We start from the raw sequence: 18,390 nt of genomic DNA on the forward strand, positions 1-18,390 counted from the left end.
ATGGCCATTGTACATGTTTAGTTTCATGCAAACATATTCATTAGTTTGAGAGTTATGTCTTCGTAACGAAGCCTAGAAGCGATTGAGACTAAGTCCAAATTGTTTCATGGAAACATAAGAAAATAAAAAAAATCAAATAGCAAAATGCATTGGTTAAGCTGATGAACAATGCATATGCCAAGTGTCGTTGAAATATGCTGAACGGTTATAAAGTTATGGCCCGGAATAGGATGGGGGAGCACCGACGCCAACACCAGCAGGAATCGAGCCAAAGACAATATGACTTCACTCCCTTTTTGTGGAGACATAATCATATGAAGAGATCACTGAAAATCAACGATGGCACCAGGTGTTCGCGAAAAGGGTAAGCAAGCATCCACCACTCACAAGATGTTCATATCAATGTTTGTTGCCGAACGTCACACAGCAATACCTCTGCCATACGACGGGCGACATATGAATGATCGAGTCTTGACCAGACATTGATCCATGTCGTCGGGTTCCACGTCATGCTGTCAACCAAGTCACCACTATGACCACCCGATAAAAGGAATGAAAAACATAAATCAATTAAAATTGTTTTCCCATCATTTTCAATTTTGCCCCCTTCCTAACAATATCACATGAGGGTCTCTAAGGATCGATATCAAGTATAAGCTGCCTGTTCAGAAAGCTGTCAACACAGAGAAGCATGGATAATTAAACAGGGACTATGTTCATCGGGTGTCTACAAGTGGCTGCAAGTGTATGGTCTGTCGGCTCCCAGGTTCACACATGTAAGCCCATCCAGGCATACCCAGAACTTATCTTCTTGGACTCACCTTCCTTTCCCCTCACTGCGGAACCTGTCCGTGTATGCAGGTCCGGGGTCACTCTGCGGGGGTGGGCTTAACTTCATTCCATCACAACAAGTCTTTTAATACCATGAACATTTTGACATAGTAGTTCCCTAATACTAGTAATTGTCAGCACTTAAAAGTTTAGGGCGCGCAGTGTGTTTAAGTAAGAAAAAAACACGTGCACTAAAGTGTCCGTATTACTGGGTGACTTTTTGCAAGCGCAGGACGGTTACGGCAATGACATAAGAACAAGCGACTTCAAAGAACACAAGCACTTTGGAGCAATCAATGGTTTCCTCCTAAACGTTCTTACTGGGGCGTTCTTTCTACTTGAATTCAACTCACAATGTCTTTTCTGTGAGTAAGAAAGTAATATGTCTTGAAAGTCCTTTGTAGTTCTTAGTGGCAATTACTGGATCACCGTGACCAATTATCTTACTTGCTTTTTCCACTGATACTGACTTGTCTTATAACCGTAAATAACAGTTATGGGGGAAGGATAACCATCGATATTGACAATGAAACGACAGGCTTTAGAAAATGTCAAGTGTGAGATGTGTCACAAGGACTTTCCAATAACACAAAGATTGTTGTTAAAGTAGTTTGACCAAGGTCACGCCCGTTTTCACATATATTTTAAACGTCATTTTAGAATGGAGATTACTTGGGATAACGTTGACTATGCGACTAACTTGTGTCGTAAGAGGCGACTAACGGGATCGGATGGTCAGGCTCGCTTACTTGGTTGATGCATGTCATCGATCCCAATTGCGTGGATCGATGCTCATGATATTAATCAGTGTTTTGTCTGGTCCAGACTCGATTATTTACTGACCGCCGTCATATAGCTGGACTATTGCTGAGTGCGGCGTAAAACAACAAACCAACCAACCAACCTGAGAGGTACTATATATCCTTTCCATTCATGTTAACACACGATCCATGTTGACAACGAGTGTTGATAATATAATCTACTTCCGCAATAACATGCGTCACATGAAGATATTCATGTGGGTGAAACATGTCACATTACCACGAAAGGATAGTGAAATGACGAACGATAGAATGAGGTTTTACTTTGGAGTCAGGAATATTTCAGTTATATAATCGAGGCAACGCCGGGCAATCCGGATGTTGACAGCAAGAGCAACGATCTCACAATGTCACAGTGACCTCAGTAACACATCCACCCAGTCCTCATGTCAGTCGTCTCTCACGACAAGTGTTGGGGACTGGAATCTGTCCTAATCAGTGACGAAGAAATATGACTCTCCTAACCAGCACTTCACCTCATGATTGGAACCTTAATTGTCTTGTTACAACAATACACACATGAATAATCGCAAATGTTTCCGACATGACGTTCAGATGTACTTTGTTAACCCTGTATATTCCATGTTTCAGGCACCAAGTTACACAACTTATTCGTCATAGTCCAAAGCCCGCATAACACAAAAGCTCTTGCTCTATGCTCCAAGGAAAGATAGAGACAGGAGTGATCGTGTGATTTCAGCTTGAGACCAACAGCGACGTCGTATACTATTAAACTAATGGATTCATACCTATCAGAAAAGTGATCGCCTTACCCAGTGGGTACTTAGGAAAACTACCAATAACAAGCCTAGCTTGCTACCCACGTGCATTTTAATATACTTCAGCTGTAGATAGACTATATCATGTCCGGGATGCTGTGGTCCCTGCAGTGGTATCATGCTTACCCTATCATGCTTACCCTTTCGCGAACACCTTGTGTCATCACTAATCTTAAGTGACCCGTTCATATATTATTCACCACTATTTTGCCTAGCATGCCCAATTGAATCTGTTTCGGCAGATTATCGAGAGTGGTTATTCTCTGGCGCTGAGATTATATATGTTCAAGTACCAGCTGCATGCTGATACTTGAGTTAAATATAGAATTTAAAGAAAATGATTTCACTATATCCTCACGCACAAAACAATTCTAAATGCTTTCTAGTTGATATATCACATATTATATAAAACGTCCACACATTTTTAGAGAAAGGATTGCCGAATGATAATTTCACATCACAAATGTTGATACGAGTATGACAGTTTACGGTTTCGTCTCCTTATGAATCCGTCACGGTATTAACCGTGTTTATGAAGACTTAACTTATTCTCTGACACCGAAAGTGATTCGTGCGTATGATATATGAGTCAGTTCAGGCAGGATTGCACGGGTCTTGCCTTATTGCGTGAGAGTGAAACATTTATGACATACTGAGTATAACGCTTGTCTATTTGTACCACACCCTATGGCGTGAAGCTGTCTTGATGTTTGGTTTATGAACATTGAATTATCTCTCTAATGACAGTGGTAGATGTCTTGTATTACATAGATGCTTGCGATACCACTGACACTGATTACGACAACTGCTATTAGTACGTCCTTCACCGGCAATCGCAAGTGGCAATATCTCATCATACCTTTCCCACTCCAAGAAGCAGGATATTGAAGAGAAACCGAAAGTATTATTTGATTGATTATAATATTGATTGAAAGGTGGCTGACATTAATCTGTCAATATCAATGTTCATAGGCATTCATGTAATCAGATGAAAGCATTTGAAAACGCATTCAGAAAATGTTGCCATTCATGAGACTAAAATCGAAATTATGGAATGAAGAGATTCTGTCGACTTTGTTTCCACTTCTCCCTCTCAATTAGAAGACCTCAATAAAAGACTGAATTTTTTTCCCACGAGTTCGCAGAGGCGCCATCAAGTAGATCGACCACTTTTGACTTAACTGGCAGGCACGATGTGGCGAGTCCGTGATCATCAACTCTTCTGTAACGAGAGGATACAGATAGCTTATAGCAAGACTGAATGTTGTTGAACGCCGCAGTCAGCTATGTTCCAGGTATATCACGGTGGCCTGGCCACTCGACCACCATTGACTCTCACGACAAGCATGTGGGTCTCTGGAGCAATTCTGACTGAATGATATTGTATTCTGGGTAAATAACATGACAAAAGAAGGGATTTTAGAGCACGATAATGCAAGTATTTATGTCTCGCGCATTATTGTATCATAAATATTAAAATATATATTAAGAATAAGTATTTGAGATCATAATACATATTTTCTGTTCATATTATATGATATTTGCGATACTAGAAAAAAAACGAGGGTAATCACATCTTTATCATATGATGTTGTTTTGAAAATGATCGAAGTTCAAGGCTTATTGTCATCCACTAAAATAGCATTAAAAATCGTTAAAGAATACGAGTGTTATCCTGCATGAACTGTCCCATCTAGTATATGATGCCATATATAATGACTGTTTATTAACCTAAACACTCAAACATCGGGATATCTGAACATTTTGGGAACACTGGGTAATAGTTTGTCGAGCAAGCAGGCATCGCATCGATGTATGAGCTTGTTTAAACTAGTTCCTGCAATGTGACCTCATTTGCACATTTATCAAATCGTGATACAGAGTTTATCAGTTTATAACATCGATGATATCTATAATAGGATAAATCGCAATAACATGATGTGAAATTATTATTCTGATCTTTACTACTGTTAGAGAAACGGAATTGTTCATACAGTTTGACTGAAGTAGGGTCGGATGAACATTCTCAATGGGACAAAATTTATGGAAACAACTTTTTGAATATTCTATCATATCGACGCTTCCTTGTAGATCCTTAAAGCGTGTCAGTCTTGCTTGACAACCGTATAAGCATCTGTATCTTTCAAAACTGGCTCCCACAGGAGATATCGCTTGGGTTATCACGCGAGTGTGACTGGGGATGGTAAATATCCTGCATTAGGAATACATAGTGTTTATTCCTAATACAGGATATTTACCATCCACAGACACACAAGCGTGATAACCACTTTATAATGTCATTCTTTAATTCTGTGCTTGAAAATCGCTTTCCCTCTCTCACAAATATTTCGAGTTTTCCTGGAATGCGCGCATTAATATTTATTACGTCACAGGGTAAGTGATGTGTCAGTCGGACAGTGACAGTAGCCAATATAGTTCCAACTGAAATCTGTTTCTTATACAGTGGCGAAGCAACATATACGCAAAACAACAAGTGTTTTTACTTGCCTTTCGCGGCAATCCATCGGTCCGTCCGCTGGAGTAACTGCCCTTTGTCAAAGGGAAGCTACTCTAACCCTAGTCTATGAGACGTCAAGGCGACGTTCTGACGTTGTTGACAGTCGGCCTGTCCTATCATAACGTTAAGAAGTGCAGTCAGATGTACACACAGCGTCAAAACGAAACAAGGTAACAATTCAAACATATTTAGGCCAAATCCAACTATTTTAATTAGTGGAGAAGGTTTCAAGCTGCAGACGTCAACAAGCAGAGATATGGCTACTGATCCCACTTGTCTAGGCCTAGTGCCCTCGCAAAATGGTTTCGAAATTTATATCTCCAAAGTTGCCAAAACTCATAAAATGCCTTAGCTCCGTCAGAGCTAGACACTGATTTTCAGTATATTAGACTGTTCTTTTGATAATGATAGCAATTATCCCTGTAGTTTATCCAGATTCCTGATGGTTAATGCTGACTCGACCGCCGAATGACAAAGGCGACGCCATGTTTGTTTATAAACACTGAAAGTAGTCCCTACTTGACCTTTAAAATTTGCATCTCTGTCCGCATATGACCCCAACGGATATCGTTTTTACCCGTTGACTTTATCCTGCCGAGAAACCTACCAATTATAAGATAAATGTAGATGTCGCTGCAATGAAATCGCATCACAATGCTTTGCAGACGATTGTGACGTCATTGTCACCATGACGTCACAACCAAAAGTCATCACTGCTACTGAAGTTGTTAGCAGTACTTTTTTTTACACCTACGACACTGCTTAATACTGTCTGCAAACCGAAAGAGTTGGAAGAATGACGCTGGATGATAAATAAAATCTCACCCTGGTGTCTTTTGATATAAATAATATTAAAACTCGTTGATAAAAATGGAAAAAAGGGAGTTTTTACGGATTTTTATGGAGATTTGGAGTCCAGTACAAAAGAGCAAGGGACATGTCCCAGGTTTTAAAGTCAAGTCAAAAGTTGATTGTACTGATGCATGATCTTCGCAGTTTTCTTCCTCAGTTAACACATTTGCCTGATTTGACATGCCATTTATACAAAGTTCTTTGATCAAACAATTAATGTAGTGATGCTTACATATGATGGTTATGCTATTTGAGGCCTTCTCAAACTACAAACGTTTCATGAAGGGGAGCCAGACTTTGGATGACAGCTTACTTTTAAATTAGTGATATACAAGACATACACCAGTCACATACCTCCACGTTAGCTTTTCATTAATGGCTACTGTAACCCGTGCTGACATTGCGAGGTCTACCGACAACGGCGATAAACTGACCTGGCCTTTTCAGCTATAATTGTTGACGGCTAAAATAGAGAGAACCCAACCGAGAGACATGGTTACGTCAGTCCGTCGAGTGGTTTAAGGTTCCATCGTTTAGTTTGAATGCATTCGTTTCTGGCAAACTACTGGACCAGAATTCAATTCCGGTGCACAGAATCAGGGCCTAATTCCACAAAGAGATCGCAGCACTGAAACTACTGTAACTCCCATACATTAACTTGGGATCAGGACACGAAACACTCTGAAACGTAAACACTATTGTGGTATATTACCTACTTATTCTGTAGTCCAGAAATAGTCTTCGTCACTAAAACATCGCTATTATCCTCATCTATCCTGATGACTACACAGTATTACCTAAGTGCATGTCACGTAACTCGTACTGACGGCATAAAGCCAGTGTACAATAATTGAAGACACAACTGTGAGGTTGTAGAAAAAAGTTATTTTGTTATTTTCGCCGCAGTCAATAATTTTCCAGCTATAACACGATGAGCTGCAAATATCCAGACAAACCATTGGTTAATATCATGAGCGCCGTTGGGGTACGATGGCACGCAATCAACCAACTAACCGAGTCTGACTACCCGATCCAATTTACTCGCCAGGTACGACAAGCAATAGAGTGCTTGCCATGGGGACATATTTTAACCCCGGATTTTAACTGTGGCATCAACCTCTTTGCAGATGGCACTCAGATTTATCTGCCTTCAAACCATTTAAGGAATCTGAAGTTGAGATGAAGTTGAGATGAATCTGAGATGAATGACGTCTCACAACCTGAAACTATACGTCGACAGAACAGAGCTTTCCACATTCTGTCCAAAACGTATCGAGAACCAAGCGTTCACTGCAACAGTCCCATATTGGCAACATTCCCACAAACTCACAGGCTTACAAACTTGGTGTCATTTTTTACTCTTGTCTGAATCTTGACATCTGCAGACGATCATACTATCATATTAGGAGGTACTTATATTCAGATAAGCATGCATTTAGCTTCCTCGCTGATGCAAGCCTATATTACATCGCGGATAGAAAATAGCAATCGCTTCTTTTCAGCAACCGTAATAATTTGCTGATGAAATTGCAGAGGGTAGAAGCCCAACAGAGTTGTACGTAGGACGAGAACACATGACCACATCTTCAACAATTTCACTGGCTGCCTCTGCAATACCGGAAACAGTACAGGGTATTGGTCCTTGTTTTCAAATGTGGAAATGGAAAGCTCCCGGGTATCTTACCTGTCTACTTTATCAGCACCAACCATCTCGATTGCTGAAGTCCCATGATCAGGACTTTCATCAAGTTCCGTCAACACGCACAACTGGTGTCGATCGCGCTTTCGAATGAGGAGGACCCTACATGTACCTATTCAACAAGCCCCCTCTTCACATCACATCACAGCAACAATTACGTACTTGAAAATTTCATTTGAATACTCACTTTTGAAAGATCGAACACAAAAAGCGCTATTGAGCAGTGTTTGCTGGAAGTTTAGCGCTATATAAATGTTTGAATGTGAGGACTCCCTTAAACTGAAGCCATCTGCATTACCAGATTGTCAGAAGGGCTGTATTTATTTATGTATTTATTTGCCATGTTTTCCTGAATCTTGTCAATCACATTAGTGTCAAAAGGGACAGAAAATTCCATGATATAAACGATTGCATTGGATTTATCAAAGGGACAAGAACAGGTGTGTTGACATGGGTAAGTCTGATGCTGTAAACGGGCCCATTCAAAAAGAATTTGACACACGACACACTCGACTATACTGAACCGCAAAAGAAACGATTGATCTTTTCTAGATTATCCATTGGTGTCGTTTTATAGGTTTTTACCAATTCCCCGTTATCACAAAAATATGAGGAAAAGCGTAAGGTATAACGGTGAAAATTGTAGCATTAATTCTTGGTTCTTGAAAATGCGGGTTAGCATTGCAATATGGAAAACCAATGCGTTCTTCCCATATTTACATTTGTTGTAGCTTGAGTGGGTCAATAAAAAACATGGAATGAAACTTGTTCGTTTATGACAACAGGAACAAATGCTTCAAATAACTGTGTCCTCATGTACAGACTAAAGCTTTTAACCATTTCCTTATGTCTTTTTTCAAATATCACAGCACATTTCTATTTTGAAACAAACAATGGACTTAACTGATCCACCAGAGTGTAAATATTAAAAGCGATGAGACTTTGATATGCTCGTAATGAAATATATTGACATTACCACTAAAACTGTTGGGAAATAATGATCAAAGAGCTGAGCGTATGCATCTGCAGACAAAAGAGGCATAAAAACAAAAGCATGAAGCAAAGGGCACTGATGCCTCGACGTTTTTACAATAATGTCACACGTATTAGGACCCTTGCAATCCTGAAACAATATTTCAATCAAAAGTGGTTATTTAAATTAATCGAAAAGCTTACCACAGCCTATGTTTACAATACAATTTAACATTGCAACAACGTTTTACAAACCACTCATGTATCAATAATAAAGCACGTGTCCTTGAGAAGACATCATGCTATGATAAACCATGCTGAGGGAGTGTTTTGGACGCCACTCTTGATAGATATTGCTCTCTCTAACTTTCCAAAATGATAAATACCGAGGAAACAACAGTATATTAAGTTCTACGTTACAGAATAGTACTGAAGAGGCTTTAAACATCAAAGCTGCTTGAAAACACATGAAAAGATACGTGCAAATCATTCGGTTATTACGAAACTGTTTCAAGCGACGCGCCTTTGAGCTGACACATCGATTGTTGGTAATTGTTCTCAAGACTGGACAGGTCATTGCGACGTGGTGTGTACTATATTTGGCATTTGCATACAGCGTCTATTTGACGATGCGTTAGAAACAGATTTTGTACAGTACAGACATTATTACTTTTGATTATTGTATTTCACAGGTGACAGTAGACGGATGAAATAGTGAAACTCGTAGAGCAGCATGGCATATGGCTTGCCAATTACACGTGTCGTGTGTTGTCTTATTGTGCCTGAATGTGTTAAAAGAACGCCCGTTTCTTCTGATTTATTGAAATAATTACATCTTGGAACACGTTGCTGATGTTTGTTTGTTCGTTTGTTGTTTAACGAAGCACTCAGCAATATTATAGCTATTGTATATGATGTAGGCCTGTGAATAATCATGTCTGGATCAAACAATCAAGTGATTGATATGGTGAACAACACCGGGGTACGATGACACCCTATCACCCAAGTCATCAAGTCTGACCACCCGATTCTTTAGGTCGTCTTTTACGATCAAAATAGGTTTTAAGGGACCTGTAGTAACCTGCAAGGCGGTGGGGTAGCCTAATGGTTAAAGTGTTCGCTCATCACGCCGAAGACCCGGGTTCGATTCCCAACATGGGTACAATGTGTGAAGCCCATCTCTTGTGTCCGCCTTGATATTGGGGTTTATATGTAGTGAAAACATGTTGACATGACATGAATGCTGGTATTTGGAAGACGTTTTAGGGGACAATTATGACACGGACCTAAATTTGCATTTACGACATTCGAATAGGTCGCTTTCTGACGTGTATTTGTTGATCGTATTTGGCCTAGGATATTTCACCTTGAGACTCGTTTTTGTTACGAGGTGATTTACATGTTGAAACGCAAAGTTTAACCCCGTATGTACAGACTTAAACTGTGAAATTATTAAATAACCACACGAGACCAATGCATAACTACCACATTATATTGAAACACACATGACTAGGTTTATGATTATTAATGGCAATACACTTGGTCAGATAAGTACCAACAGCAATAAATAACAGGCCCTATTACAACAGTCAGTGCACTCACAGATGTCCATAAGTTGTCACAGTTGAATGTCTTGAGTGAGGAAAGTGCTCAGTTGGAAGCAGGCAGAAAAGTCGGCACTTTCAGGTTTGTATTCCGTCCGCTCTGGGCAAATTGAAATGTTCGATGTTTGGTCCTTGTCTGTTGAGATGATTAACAATGGGATAACGTCTGTTGCGTGTATAGAAATCTTCACACTACATGAAGACGATTGACGTGACCGACTTCCATGTCAACAGCAAGGATCATGATCGGATCGTAACTAGGAGGCGAATGTTTCAATTCAATTGAATAAAGAATTGATTTGAATTGAACTCGGAGGCGAATGTGGGATTAGAAACCACAACCTGCAGCTATATAAGTGATTTAAGGATAGCGGCATGCAGCACCTTGGACTCTTGTCTCTAAACATAAGGACGAAGGGAAACTCTGAAAAGATGTGTGGAAATCATCAACAAAATTCTTCCCTGTCCCATAATTTAATCCCGCGTAGAGGTCAAAACATGTTTAGAAATATGTTAAGATTCTACATTTGTTTATAGTCTATACGTAACGAAGAAAAGAAATCCAACAGACTCTCCAAAGACTCAAAATCAGTGTTTTCTCCGTGTACCTTACTCGTGCGTGGGCGAAAAGAATATCATATGCTCACGTTTGCGTCTCTACTCGTCGGGTTTGTGCAGACATCCAATAACGTAACCTACTGCAGCACTATAGGCTCTAAAATAAGTTACATACATCGAGTCTGTTCCAGCTACAAAAGGTATGTCTTCAAGGATAAAACGCCGTTTATCTGTGCAAACATCAGTAACACGCGGACCTCATTGCCCAATGCAGACATCCAGTTAGGCCTAATCCCGCCTCCCTTTTCATCAGTCCCTACCGATATTATTAGAACCAAGGTTAAATGGATCGCTCGGATGTCACACTCATCTGTATACTAAACCTGTCTGTAGGTCACGAGGCGCCAATAGATTAAATGCTCTACTCATCAGAAAATGGCTTACCTATTTGAAGTATTTATACCTGGTGACAGGTTGCAAATGAAATGTAATTAAATCGACGATGGATGTGTCACTGGGACGACCTTCGCGGACACAGTTATTTGCTGTTTATTTTCTAGCCATAAGAGCGTAATAAGCTAGTTAGACGAGGAACGGTGTATTGCCGGCCTCACGTAATTCCCCTATGTTTATACCGCTAGGACAATGCCATATATTACTGAATTCAGACAAGGTCAGACGTGTGTCGTCAGAGACGTAGAGTCTCTTCCTTGATAGGAAAGTCAGTCACTTGTAAACACTTGTACAAGGTTACGTATCCAATTATTTCAATCCTTTCTTCGTGGCTTGATCAGATATTGGAGGGAAGGTCATGACAGATTGGGTGATTGAGTTTTCTGTTGTTTGCAGTTATTGTAGCGTCATGTGACAAAGGCCAGCTTTCTGTAGCAGCTAAAGGGTTAGTTTGTCTGGACAATGGGTCAGTGTAGATTATTCAAATAGTGTAAACAATGTCAACGTCTGACATGATCCGACGTAGTTCAGTAATTCCCGATTTCACCCCATCTACCCAACAACCACGCGAGTCAACCCCCAGCCGTTGTTACCAGTGTTGTAAAATATGAAGGCGGTGTGTTCCAGCTGGAATCAAGGTTGCGTTGTGGGCTATAATGTCACAAATTACATAAACTTAATTTGTTGAGATTGATCTTTTCTAAACTATCCATTAGTGTCGTTTTAAAGATTTTTACCAATTCCCAGTTATCATGAAAAGGCTTGGATATAACGTGATAGTGGAATGGATCATTTTACACTATTCAGGCTTAGTGGAATCCTCGCGTGATAATCAACCTTTTACGGAACGTAATCACTGCATGTTGTATGCAGGCAGCACGTTTTTCATGATTGCAAGATCAATTACGTATATCAGTAATGTGTAAAGGCATCATTTGGCACTGTTCATGCTGAGAGGAAGCCCACGTGAGTATCAACATTACAATCTTCGGTTAAATATGGGCCTGTAATCACATCATGGTGCATGAAGGGAGGAGACATTACGACATGACTAAGAGAGTGAGTGCCTCTGGTTGAACGCCACTTTCAACATAATAGTGATATCAAAGTGGTCAACACTCAACAATGTGACGTTGTTTATGTTAGTGTGAACTCAACAGTAGACCAAGGTCCATAAGCTAAGATAAGATGACGTTATTATGGGCCACCTTTGAGGAGAGTTTAACGTTATAGCTGATATGTATTGTGCTTAATGGAAACAGAGTGCCATGACTTTACATTGGGGCACTCGACAAGGACAGTGCAAGCATTAGTCTCACGCGGACCTAATTGACATTAAGAACTTAATAATTTATTTAGATAAAGAATTTTGTATAGTCGGCGTCACGATAATTCTCGACATTTATAAGAATAGATGCGACAGCATTATATCTAAACGAACAAAACAAGGTCATACGTGTGACTTCAGATACGTAAAGTCTGTTCCTGAAGAAATTGTCACAAAAACACTTCTACAAAGTTAATCATTCATTTTGTATCATGTACTGGTAGGAAGCTAATGCTAGGTTATACTATCCGTCAGGGGGCACAGATGTCCTGGTCGTCTTGAGCGCCGGAATTTGCTGTGCAGAATTTTGTCCCTTAGGCGTCGTACATGAACTCTATGATCGTGGATGTGATTCCCAGACTCGCCATGACAATGTTTCTAGGTTTGTCAGGACCATGCCTGCTTGTGTGGACTTCACCAAAGAGGTAAACATTATGAACCCGCATCACTTCGGGCTCTTCTTATTAATCAAGCAGACACGTCGTAATGTACATGAAGTACTCTTAAACCAACATTAAACCAATCTCACCATGGGAGTCTCCTTTCAGTGCGAATGATCGAGGTCAGGTATCCGGATTTATGTCATCAAAAAGTGAATCTTACGAAAGCTTAAGTCGCAGAGTATAACCGTTAACAATAAGACATGACAATGTCAATGCTGAATTAAACATCTGAGGTATCCTTCCGTTGTTTGCTCACTTTTCAAGTGCACTTATATAATGGGAATGCTTGTTCGGGCGTCCACCCTCGTCGTTGTATTATGTAAACATCGTCTAATGTGTTGGTATTCTATCGGCAGTATCAAGACAGTTCACATGGACAAGACAAGACATGACAAGACAATTTATTCAGTATAGAGGCCAGTGGCCCAAAATACAGACATATAAAGGTTTCATTCCTTGAGGTAAGGTGTGGTGAAATTTAACATCGCGTTCAAGATTATTTTTCTCAAATAGCGATGAGCCTGCACGTGTGTGGCTGCTTGACGTATCCGGTTTGTGCTCGCCTACTGTTATACCTTGCCCCAGTTTTAGCAAATACCCCTTACCCCCCACACACAGACCCCAACCCTAATACACACGCACGCACGCACGCACGCACGCACACACGCACACAAATTATACTGACTCCGTCCCGACCTGTCTTTTTATTATCCTCTTAAAGACGAGCGCCAAGCAAGGTTCAAAGTACCATTTTAACGCTTTTTTTATGACGCGACCAGGGATTCGAACCGACTGACGCTTTACAGGCAGACAGTCTGACCACGGTTGCACCCCTGGTATATTCTGAATGGGCATGACTAGCAGTCCCAACTATCAGCTATCAAACTACAGGAGCTGTGAGGATATGTAAATTCTATGTATTGACTGGCAAAGCTAATTCACATTAATTCACAATATATAAATTGATTTATCAATTCTTATCAGCTGTTGCTTCTTGACCATGAATCCCCCCCAAATGTAATTCCCCCCTTCCCCACACACACACACGCACCACACACATTCAAACACACACAACCCCCCGCACGCGCACGCACGCACACACGCACGCACGCACACACACACACATTGACCCATCCCGCAACCCCAAAATGTCATGGATCAGTCGTACCAGAGCTCGAATCTGATTTAACAGATAAGCTCTGTGTAACAGGAACGATATTCAGTGTGTGTTCTCCTTTGAACAAACTCACACATAAGAGCCTAAGCTTCATTGGGACAATAGATGTGAGAAAGCGTGCCAGACGTTATGTAAAAAGTTCACAACTTCAGATGCTCTGAGCATTATGAACCGGGAAAGTAATTGATTTTTGCTGCAGATGCATCTAACTGTGGACTAGGTGTGGTGACATCTCATGAGACAAGTGAGGGCGATGGCCCTAAAGCGTTGGCTTCAAGGACGCTATCAACTGCTGAAAAGAATTCAGACTGAGAAAGCGGCTCTTGATATCTTGTGTTTGGTTTACTGAAATTACATAAGTATGCACATGGTAGAAGAATTACCCTCTATATTGATCATCTGCCATTGATCCTAGGATCGAGGACGGGTATTCCTGTTCTTTCAGTTTTGCGACTGCAGAAATGACATTACTACGTTGTATCTGTCTATAAAATATAGGACTACAACACAGAACACTGACTATCTTTCCAGATTCGTTCCGACTCTTTCTGGACTCGAGGGGCTACTTTACTTCACACGATTCGACTTGATAAACTGATTATAAGTGCCCAAGCTATTGCAGCTGTTACACCAACCAACACAACATGTATCGTTTGTGAAACATTTATCTTCAGAGGGACATGCCATCAGAAGAACATCGGTACTACAGAAGGAAAGATGCGTCGACATGTGAGAAGCCAAGTTTACTTAAGGAGTGGCAATTCTTGACAACATGCATGGAACTAGTCCAGGAATTGCTAGGATGAGCCAGTGTCAAGGATGCTTGTTTTGTGGTCAATTATGAACATGTTGCACGAGTTACAACCTAAGCCGGCTACCACTAGACACAAATCCTTTGAATTGGCCTCCACGCTCAGTGAATTCCTGTTTATTTTGTTGGATCTGTTGTGATTGCTTTTGATGCCAGATCGAAATGACCTGAAGTGTACAAAACACACCTACCACAACACCAAGTAGAATATATGTTCTCAAGCAACTGTTGTTTTTTTATCTTATGGCTTTCCTGAAATACTTAACTGCATGAGCGGACCTGGCCGATCTTTCAAGTCAAAGTGACAAACTTTAGCAAAACGTTATGAACAGTTGCCGAAACACTTTAGGCTTAAACTTTAGGTCCAAAACACAACAATGATATCCGCATCAAAAGCATCACCATCGAATAACCATCTCTTACCTAATTCAGTCCAAGCATCATCATTAATAGCATTGACCTCGACCTGTTTTTCTGTTGCACAGAGTGACATGATTGAGATATTCATTGCTGGGTTTTTTTCACTTCAGTCAAGATAGATTGGAGTATTGGAGTCTATATTCTGATTAATTTTAATGTGTATAAATAAATGTGTCAATTCTATGCTTACATTTCCCAAGAACATGATGTTTTGATAGATGTGCACTGTCAATGCTTATATTACTTCTTATTTGTTCCAATAGGGGACAAGATTAATATATTAGGTTCATGTTAATTGTTTAATGCCACCAGAATCCTGTTTCTCTACAGGGTACACAGTAGTAAATAGCATCACTACAAGGTTGTGCTTTGCGTGCGGAACTCCCGCTTTCGTGCTGCCTGACAATGAGAAATGCTGAACAAAATATGTTGTCTCTTGGTTTATGTAATATGAGGAAAAACTAAATACATCCATCTGTGATCATTACATTGTTTGCATTCGGACTCGTTTACACTGCTGCGACCTTTTCACTTTGACCACGACCTTAAATTATCTCAAACTTCATTCCGTAATTTGCGAACATTCTCTCCTCTGAATTACTAGCCTTTGCACCCATGTTTTCTTCTGATGACGTAACGTAATAATATATTCAGATCGTTGTAAGTGTATGCTTAGTTATTTGTTGATAATACTTTGCTATTTGTTTTCATGAAAAGTATAACTTCTATTTACGAAGCATGTAGCAAAAAGAGTAGATAAGTAGATTCACGCTACATGTCATAAGAATGTCAAACGTCAAGGTCACAGGATAAAATAAGGTCACTAGAGTGTGATGGTTGCCGCAATTATGAGGTTAGCTTTTTGAAAGGAATGCACATTAATTAATTCAATTTTTAATCCATCGTTTATTAAGTAATGAAAACGAATGCAGTGACGGTTACCGTTGTGTCTTGCAACAATGTCATGCACTTATCACGGTATATTCATTGGTGCAGACTAAGAAATATATTGTTGATATTCAGTTACTTTAATATTTCAATGCTAATTGCATGTTTGATATCCTATACTTTAAAACTTGAGCGTAACGTTCTGGAGACAAAAGAAGAATGAAATGACTCAGATATCTCGACGTCTCCACAATAAATACCATGAACATAATGGCTCTTGTCACACTTGTGGCTCTGTACAGTTTTACGTAGCTTTTCAAAAAATGACAATATCCAAGAAAAATAGCAGCTTAGGCAATAGGCAGGTTTACCTGTCTACGTTTCCCAGACGATGAGTACCCAGACACCCAAAGTATTTTCTATTTTTCATTACAGAAGTGCCTTGAAGAGACTTTAAACATCAAAGCTACTTTAAAACGCATGATAAGATGCAGGCGTGGAGCCGATGCAAATCATTTGTCTAGTAAAAAATGTTCAAAAGTCTTAAATTAATAACCAAGCGCCTATGAACTGAAAACTCGACTGGGTTAAATTATGTTTTCCTCAAGATTGGACATCTTATTGCTTAGACGTTGCATACCTATTTGACGATGCTGAAATAGCACAGTACTGATGAATTAAAGGGAAGACATTAATACTTTTGACTACTGTATTTCACGGTCGGTGATAGTGGCTTGCCGACAAAAGTGGAACCCGACGATCAGTAGATAGCATATGGCTTGCCTATTACACGGTGAGTGTGTTGTCTTATTGTGAATGGATGTGTTAATGGAACTTCTGGCTCTGCTGATTTATCCCTTGTTCAAATAATTACGCCATATATCACGTTTGCGAATGAGCAGCAATAGGGTTTCTTGATAGAAAACACGTTTTTCGCGGTCATAACATTGCCTAAGTACATATGTAATTTGCAAACGCATCATTTGTTACTATTCATGCTGAGAGAAAGCCTTACGTGATAATTAACCTTTTAACCTCCGGGGAATTACGCGGCCGTAATCACAGCATGGTATTTGAAAGAAGAATTCTGCGTTTTTAGAATTTCACGCCAAACATCATGTCAGTATCTTTTTAGTCGTTCTCGGCGTCCGCAGTCTGGTCATGCTGACAAACCGAGGAGTGTTAGTAAAGACTTTGAGTGGGTTTGTGGCTTTTATTAAAAGCCGCTTGCACTGTATCTTAATTTTATCACGGGTTGACAGCGTAAGTGGTGCAGGTCTAGGGCACTTCGTTCAAACCTACAGGTACATGCATAGTGGGTGCTCAATAACGAATCATAATCAGAGTGAATTATCGATTCCAAAAGAGGATTATAGGATCCGGGTACGCCTTAGGGGATGCAACTCTGCGCAGGAAATTAAGACGCCCTAGATAACTGGGTCACCCGTGGCCCGTCGAGATGGAATTCTTTGCTCGTCATAGTGTTAATGCTAGTAGGTGAAAAAATTTATGTTTTAGGTAATACCAGTGTTGAGGTAATTCAATGACTTTGTTCATTCTTTGGGATCAGTATCTTTGTTACAAACATGTGTTTTGATGACTGAACGTCGTATGTTGCATGACATCGTCAATTGAGAATAAACTTTCAGTAGGGCTGATGATTTACTTTGGGACGTTGTTGAGATGGTTGGCTAAGGGATATGGTCAGTTTAGATCATTGGCGTTTGGACATTGTTGAGATGAATTAGTCAATGGAAAGTACAAAGAGTCCAAAAAATTCAGCTTTTACATTCTTCAAAATGGGACCACGAAACGCACTTCGTTAATCCATGCTCTTCTTGTGGCATTCATGAAATGTCGATGGAATGAAATGACAATCTACTGTCCTCTGATTTACTGTCAACAGAACAGAGATTTAACCAATAGGACTCTACAGGATCCATTGTTAATACAAACTTATGTAATTTGATTTTCTTTCACGCAAATTTGAATACAAATTCAAAACATCAACGCCATAGAATAATCAGTCCCGATTATCTTCCGAAACAGATTCCGTCGAGCGTAAGATGCTGAGGATCGATGACAACTAGAATGTGTTTTTACTCATAAAAACATATGTGTCCTTGCTCCTTGTTGTGATACATGAGTTCAAAATGTTACTATAATTGTGTTTGCAAATCCGAAAATCATTCCATCACAACAAGTCTTTTAATACCATGAACATTTTGACATAGTAG

This window comes from Haliotis rufescens, unplaced genomic scaffold (assembly GCF_023055435.1).
Source record: "Haliotis rufescens isolate VD_foot unplaced genomic scaffold, xgHalRufe1.0.p SCAF_1, whole genome shotgun sequence".
Taxonomy (NCBI): Eukaryota; Metazoa; Mollusca; class Gastropoda; order Lepetellida; family Haliotidae; genus Haliotis; species Haliotis rufescens.